The sequence below is a fragment of the Enhydra lutris genome, unplaced genomic scaffold, assembly GCF_002288905.1.
Source record: "Enhydra lutris kenyoni isolate GAN:26980312 unplaced genomic scaffold, ASM228890v2 scaffoldscaffold16, whole genome shotgun sequence".
NCBI lineage: Eukaryota > Metazoa > Chordata > Mammalia > Carnivora > Mustelidae > Enhydra > Enhydra lutris.
In genome coordinates, this window is record NW_019154100.1 from 24,536,364 (window position 1) to 24,543,734 (window position 7,371).

Below are 7,371 nucleotides of genomic sequence, written 5' to 3' on the forward strand. Positions count from 1 at the left end.
AAAAAAAAAAAGAAAGAAACAAGTATAAAAAGAAGAAAAAATATAAAAAAGAAAAAAAATATATATTTAACTAGATAAACTAGTTAAAAAATGTTAAAAAAGAAAAGGGTAAAAGTTTAAAAATATTAGCAGAAGAAAAAAAAATTTGAAAAAGAAAAAAAATTAATTTAACTGCAAAACTAAAGAATCATGAGAAAGCCATGAGTTCTGTGCTTTGCTTTCTCCTCCTCTGGAATTCTGCTGCTCTCCTTGGTATTGAAACTGCACTCCTTGGTAGGTGAGCTTGGTCCTGGCTGGGTTTCTTGTTGATCTTCTGGGGGAGGGGCCTGTTGTAGTTATTCTCAAATGTCTTTGCCCCAGGCAGAATTGCACCGCCCTTACCAGGGGCTGGGCTGAGTACTCAGCTCGGGTTTGCTTTCAGGAGCTTTTGTTCCCTGAATGCTTTCCATAGAGTTCTGGAGGACGGGAATGAAGATGGCAGCCTCCCAGTCTCCAGCCTGGAGGAGCCGAGAGCCCGGGGCCCCACTCCTCAGTGCGCTCTCAGAGAATAGCGCCCAATTAATACTGTCTTCCTGGCCTCTGGCCGCGCTCCGAGCTCACCGAGCCTGCGACCAGTTCAAGGTAAACCGAAGCTGAGAGCTCATTCCTCAGCTCTGTCTCTGTAGCCGGCTTCCCCATTCTAATACCTGTAAGCTCTGCGACACTCAGACACCCCCGATCCTTCTGGGACCCTGCGGGACCTGATACCATGCTGACCCCGCATGGGCTTCACCCCGGTTTAGCCTCTGGAGCAATGTCCCTCAGCGGAACAGACTTTTAAAAGTCCTGATTTTGTGCTCCGCTGCTCCGCCGCTTGCCGGGAGCCGGCCCCTCCCTCCGTGGTCTATCTTCCCGTCGCTTTGGATTCACTTCTCCGCCAGTCCTACCTTTCAGAAAGTGGTTGATTTTCTGTTTCTAGAGTTGCTGTTCTTCACTTCGATCTCCCGTTGGGTTTGTAGGTGTTTGCATTCTTTAGATAAGCTATTTAGCTGATCTCCTGCTACCTGAAGTAGTCTCAGCCTGCTACTTCTCCACCATCTTAACTCCTCCCCTCTCCTATTTTTCTGATTGTAAATATTCTCCCCAGGTCTCATCTTCTCCTCACTTGAGGCAATGTTTGATACGGTTCTTCCTCTCTATGCTTTAAACATTATCCTTTCTTTCTTCTTTGTGATTTGTAAGAGTATTAATTTGTCTTTGATTTCTAAAACTTGGAGGATTGTTCTGTCTGGAGGGAATCTTTCTTTGCAGACTATTATTGAGTGGAACTCTGTGCCTGTCCCTGCTTATTAGTAAGGCTTAGCTTGTTTTTCAAAACAACAAAACCATCTTTATTTCTCTGGCTATGGTCTCCCCATTTCTGGTTCTTCCTGGTCAGCCAGTCCTCCGATTATTCACAGATGGGCTCTCCTATCTTTTCTTGGTGTGTGGCTTTACCTTTATTGTGATCTTTTGCATGAGCAGTCTGCCTTTGGTTTGGGCTGGGTAAGCAAGGACATCTTCAGGATTTCTTTTTAACTGTCTCCAAATCAAGGGCTTTTCCAACTATTGCTTTAGGAGAATGCTGAAGTTGTGAAAGTTCATAAGATCTGTAAGAAAAAGATATTTAAGAGAGAATAGCATGGGGTGGACATTTGACCTTAGCCTAAATCTTAGGAGATATCTGGAAGGGGTATGAGAAAGAGAAAACAGTGAAAGGGCACAAGAGCAGTTAGTTAGTAGAAGGAGAAGGACCACGAATGTTTGACATTATGACTGGGGTGCCTCTACACTTGGATGTTATGACTAATGTGCTCTGTTTTTCCCAAGAGGAAGAATATTTGAGACTCTCTCCACATTCTTATCTTTTTAAAATAGAGGTATCCAAATCCAGATTATTCCCCGCCGAGGCTTTATCCTTCCCCTATTAGTATTCAGAGTCCCCTAGTGCTTATGAGAGTTGAGACTCTGAGATTGAGCCAGATTGACTGTGGCTCAGTCCTATCTCATTTTCTGACTATGAATAAGTAGGAGCTTATCTTAGAGAGTTATGTGTAAATAGCAGAAGCTGGGTGAAGCCCCAGCTCCCACAGTGGCCCCATGGTGGATGTGCTTCAGTTCCTGATGTCTCAGGAGAGAGAGGTTGTGGTGTTTTGAGCTACAGTGGTCATCCCAGCTGGTTTTGAGACACTGGGGAGAGGGGTGCTAGTTTTCTTCTGTGACAGAAGCTCAGGAATAGAGTGGGGTCCTTGGCTACAGAAAGGGGAGACCCCATCTATGCAGGTAAAGCTATCCTGTCATTAGGGCTTAGACCGCACTGGTGGAGGCTGGTCCTCTCCTATGGCTGGTCCTGGGGTAAATTGTCTTTCAGTAGCTCCTTGAGAAGTGAGCTTCTAGAATCACACTCATTCATGGGACACTGAAGTCCTAGAAGGGTGAACCTGAGTGCTCTCGCTTTGGTGACAAGAGTCTCTACGTTGCACATAACGCTGCCCAATAGGACCAAGGCAGAAACTGGAGTCCCAGGTCAGAGTGTGGTCCTAATACTACATCCCTTCTTTTCTCCCTCATGACCCAAACCTCTTTCAAGATGGGGATATGCAAGTGATTTCTTTTTTTTGCCTGGGATGTAGTTCCAACTTTTCTAACAAAACACAGGTTTCATCCATACAGGATGACCCTTCTGGTAGGATCTTTACCATCCATGTTTGAACCAAAGGAAGAAACTGTTTCAGCAAGAAAGGTCATACAGAAAGGAGGGTGGCCAGCAAAATTAAAAGCTGGCGAGAATCCAAAGAAAATGAGACCTGAAAAATTAAGTTCACATCATGTCACTGATATACCCTGGGAGAGCATACTAAGTTGGATCAGTAAGTTGAATCAACAGAAGCTGTTCTGCAGGGAGTTTTGTAGGTAATGAGAAAATGGAGAAAGCAGGTATATCCTTAAATGGAAGAAATTTAATAGTAAAGAGAAACGTATCTATCATGGACACTGTATCGTTGACTGTGATTTATCTTATCTCTGCTCATCTAGTATAAAATCTATAGTATTATAGAGTATTAGAATTGCATTTTCCCCTGGAAATATGCTGACTGGTCTAAGTCATGCCTATATTTCAGCAAGGTCCTCTGCATATGCTTCAGCAGGTTGTATACAACACAATGCCAAGGGTGCCATTCAGATGTTAATAGTGTACCTGAGAGCTGTGCAGTATACAACATGCACAACCATGCACAGCAGCCCTGATTCTAGCCCTGTTTGTTTTTTTTTTTAATTATTTTATTTGACAGATAGAGATCACAAGTAGGCAGAGAGGCAGGCAGAGAGAGAGAGGAGGAAGCAGGCTCCCTGCCGAGCAGAGAGCCTGATGCGGGGCTCGATCCCAGGATCCTGGGATCATGACCTGAGCCAAAGGCAGAGGCTTTAATCCACTGAGCCACCCAGGCGCCCCTAGTCCTGTTTGTTTTAAAGGAAAAACAATGAGTATGTGCTACATTGTTTGTTTACTCTGAATACATCTCCCCCCACCCCCTTTTTTTTGGCCAGAGCTGGGAAAATGATGCATCTGTCTTCTCTCATTTATGGCAGAGCTTAACTATGATTAAAAAATAAATAATGACAAAAAGTAAATCTTACAAACGTATGTCTGACATAATAGTAGCTATCTAGAAGAGAACATATGGTAATTTACTGAATATGGTATAATAAACACATAGAAATTCAATAGAAATTCAAAATAATGTAATGATTATCCATTGGATAGCAGTACATAGTTATTTTTTTTTCAAATAATATTCCTTGCTTCACAGGAATAAACAAGCCTGGAAACCTAAAACATCTTGCAAAATCACAATCTAATGGAAGCATTAAGCAGGCTTGAATTTAATAGCATTAAAACCACAGGGGGAAAAATGTAAAAATTGTTCCTAGAAAATTCATCTTGACATATATTAACATCTCAGTATATGTTAAATACAATAGTTAAGCCAATGAGTTTATATATAGAAAAATCAGTGAATAAAAACTTATTCCAAACTTCTTATTTTACAAAAAAAGGATCCCTGGGTGGCACAGTCAGTTAAGTATCCAACTCATGAGGTCATGATCTCAGGGTCCTGGGATCGAGTCCTGCATGGGGCTCTCACGGAGTCTGCTTGAGATTCTCTCTCCCTCTTCCTCTGTCCCTCCTGCTCATTCTCTCTCTCTCAAATCGTTAAGGAGAAAAAAAAGAAATCAAGTTATGACAAAGTTAATAATTTGCTTGAAGTCATACAACTAGTTCTTATCAAAACTGGAGATAGAAAAGGATATTCAGATCCCACACTAGGTGTAGCCACCAGCAGTTATGTATGAAACCATGTTGTCATACATAAAAAGTCTTCTAATTAAGGGAATTTAAATAAAGTATTTTGCAAACTAAATCTATCTGTATCCCACCTTAAGCAAATAGGACATGTAAAATCATACATTTACACAATATTTAAGTTAGAAGATAACTGTTTTTGTAAGGTAATTATTCTTCCAGTTATAAAAGAGATCTATGTATCTTTTAAATATTAAACCCCACCCTCTCTCCCTTCCCCATATCCTTTCTTATCAAATGCAATCAGACTCACAGAAGTGCAGTCAGCTCACACATTTAAAGAATTCTGTTGTATAAAGCAAGGTGTATCTGTAAGTTATTATTCAACTTGTAATTTTTTTAAATTGCATTTTTCATGGGAGAAGCATAGAGCTAATAGGGATTTATTAGTTTTTTGTTTTGTTTTGTTTTGTTTTGTTTTTGATGTCCTGAATATCTGTACCATCTTAAAGATTAGCACTTAGGAGCTGGCAAGTACAAGGCTACATTTTTCCACAACTACTTCCTGAACCTCTTGCATCTGAGTTTTTCCCGAGTGAATGAATGTGTAAAACATGGATGCTTTTGGCATGCAGTCTTGATCTAAGTATTGGAGAAATAAGCGGTATTAGAATAATTTCCCTTGTCTCAAGTTTCATGTCAGGGTTCAGCCCCTCTTGAAGGGAGCCCTGTTTGACTACCCAGAGGGAAGCTTGTGAGGACTGGTGGAAATGGCCTCAAGAAGTTTGAATCCCATTGGTATTCAGTGTTCTGATCATGAAATTTTGCTGAGGTTGCCTTTGAAATTGAGAGATTGATGAATAGAGAGGGATTTTATTCAAAAATTAATTCCTGCTGACCCCTCAGGATTGTTGGGAGAATCCAGGGAGGGGATGGAAACAAAGTGCCTTGTAAACAAATGGTAAAATTCCACAGGAGAATACCACTTAACCAGATTATTCTTTAGCCTTGTGGTGAGCAGGCAGAGGAATTCATAAGGAAATATCAGAGGACTTGGAGAGCCATTGGAGTGATAATGAAGTGACTAACTCCTTTTGCTTTTGACCTTTGGTGGGGTAAGAAGTACTGTCGATGGTGTGCAGTCTAGGAGGTGGTGGTAGTAGAAGGGGTGAGGGGGATATTTTTTCTAGCCCGGGATCAAATCTGAATAAGGAACAAAAAAGATAGGGCCAAAAAATTCTTTGCTTTTCTGAGTTGCCTCTAAGTATCCACTCACTCAGCTACTTCTCTTGCCTGGATTTCTTATCTCCCCTCTTAAGTTCATTTCTTAACTCTTTTTATTCTCTCTCCCAGGCCATCAGCTATCCAGTTGCATTTTGTATTCTCCCCAGGGGTTGGGGTTGGGGTGGAGGTAGAGAGACCATTCATTCTTCAAGAAGGAATGAGGCAGGTGGCTCTTCCTGGTCTGGCCTGGGGTTGGACTATTAACACAAGTGTTGTAAGTATATACAGAATTTGCTTTAATCAGGTATGGTAAAATACACAGATGCAGAAATGATTGTCATGAAGGGAGAAATCATTCACAGTTCCCTAGGAACAGGAGGTATGGAAAACCCCACAGGGCCCCACAGGGAAGCACCAGGGTCAATAGGAGGCAGAGAGAGTAAGGGTAAAACATGGGCAAGAGCCTTTATTTTAGTTTCCACAGGAAGGAACAGGCAAGGCAGGTAAGCAGAGTTAGGATTGGCTAATTTGGATAATTTCAGAGGGCTCTGGGGCATAGGACTTGTCTGGTGTTTGGCCCTGGGGAGATTAGGGCAGGGATTGAAGAGTAGCCCTGGGTGTGAGAGCCCAACAGAGGAGGCATTTGGAGGTGTGGGCTCTGGATTGGTTGGTTGCATACAGAAGGCATGCTCATAGATGAGTTATTTATCATCTTTAGGAATTGGTTAGCTCTTGGAGGGACAGTCTGTCCAGGGTCAGCAAGGCCCCAGACGTCAAAGCACCAGAATACAGAAAATAAAAGGACATGCTTAATACAAGAGAGCACTTTAAATGAATATTTCTACTGCTTAGACTGGTGGTCTTTCAATACAGCCTCCATGTGTATGCCAAAGAGCCTGTGTCTTTTTGAGAAGACCCCCTTCATTGTCATGTCTTGGGTTGGTTGGAGGCCTAGAAAGTGATTGGGCAAGTTGGCTGGGGAGGCAGGAGGAGACAAACACCAAATAGTAGCCTGAGAAACAATGGAAAATCTGAAAAGAACTTCTTTATGATACTTGATTTGGTTATTAAATGACATAATAATCCTTTTCCTACCAATTTCACAGATAGTTGAGAAACGACTTTCTCTAACTGGTTAGATTTAAAAGAACATTTTGGTATGGGGCAAGCCTTACTTGGATGTAGTACTCAGCATATACTACAATAATGGCCTGTATTTTTCTTGCTAGAAAGATCTTCCTTTAAGGTCCCATAGAGGAAACATGGATCACTCTGTGTTCTTTTCCTCTTAAGCTACTTTAAAGAAACAACAACAACACACAAACAAACAGGCTCTCTCTGCGTAGAATGACTCGGGTATATGGGGTCAACAACTCACTGAAAAAAACTGAATCATGCTCAAAAGAACAGTATCTTTCATTTCCCATGATTGTTCTGGGAACAAACCTGCCTTCTTCTTGCTGATGGTGGTGGGGGAACAGCCAAGGAAACTTAAATTTGCCATTTCACGGAGACACGAAAATGTCTCCTTTGAGTAAATGATCTACATCAATCTTGTAAATTTCTCTCTTCTGCCTTTTCTCAGTTAAGATGATGTCTAGATATAGAAGAAAGCTTTCAGGACACCTGGGTGGATGAATCAGTTAAGCATCTGCCTTTGACTTAGGTCATGATCCCAGGGTCTGGGATTGATTCCCACATTGGGTTCCCTGCTTAGCTCCTTACTTCTCCTTCTCTCTCTACATCTCCCTCTGCTATGTTCTCTCTCTCTCTATCTAGTTCTCTCTCTCTCAAGTAAACAAACAAACAAAAAATCCAGCTCA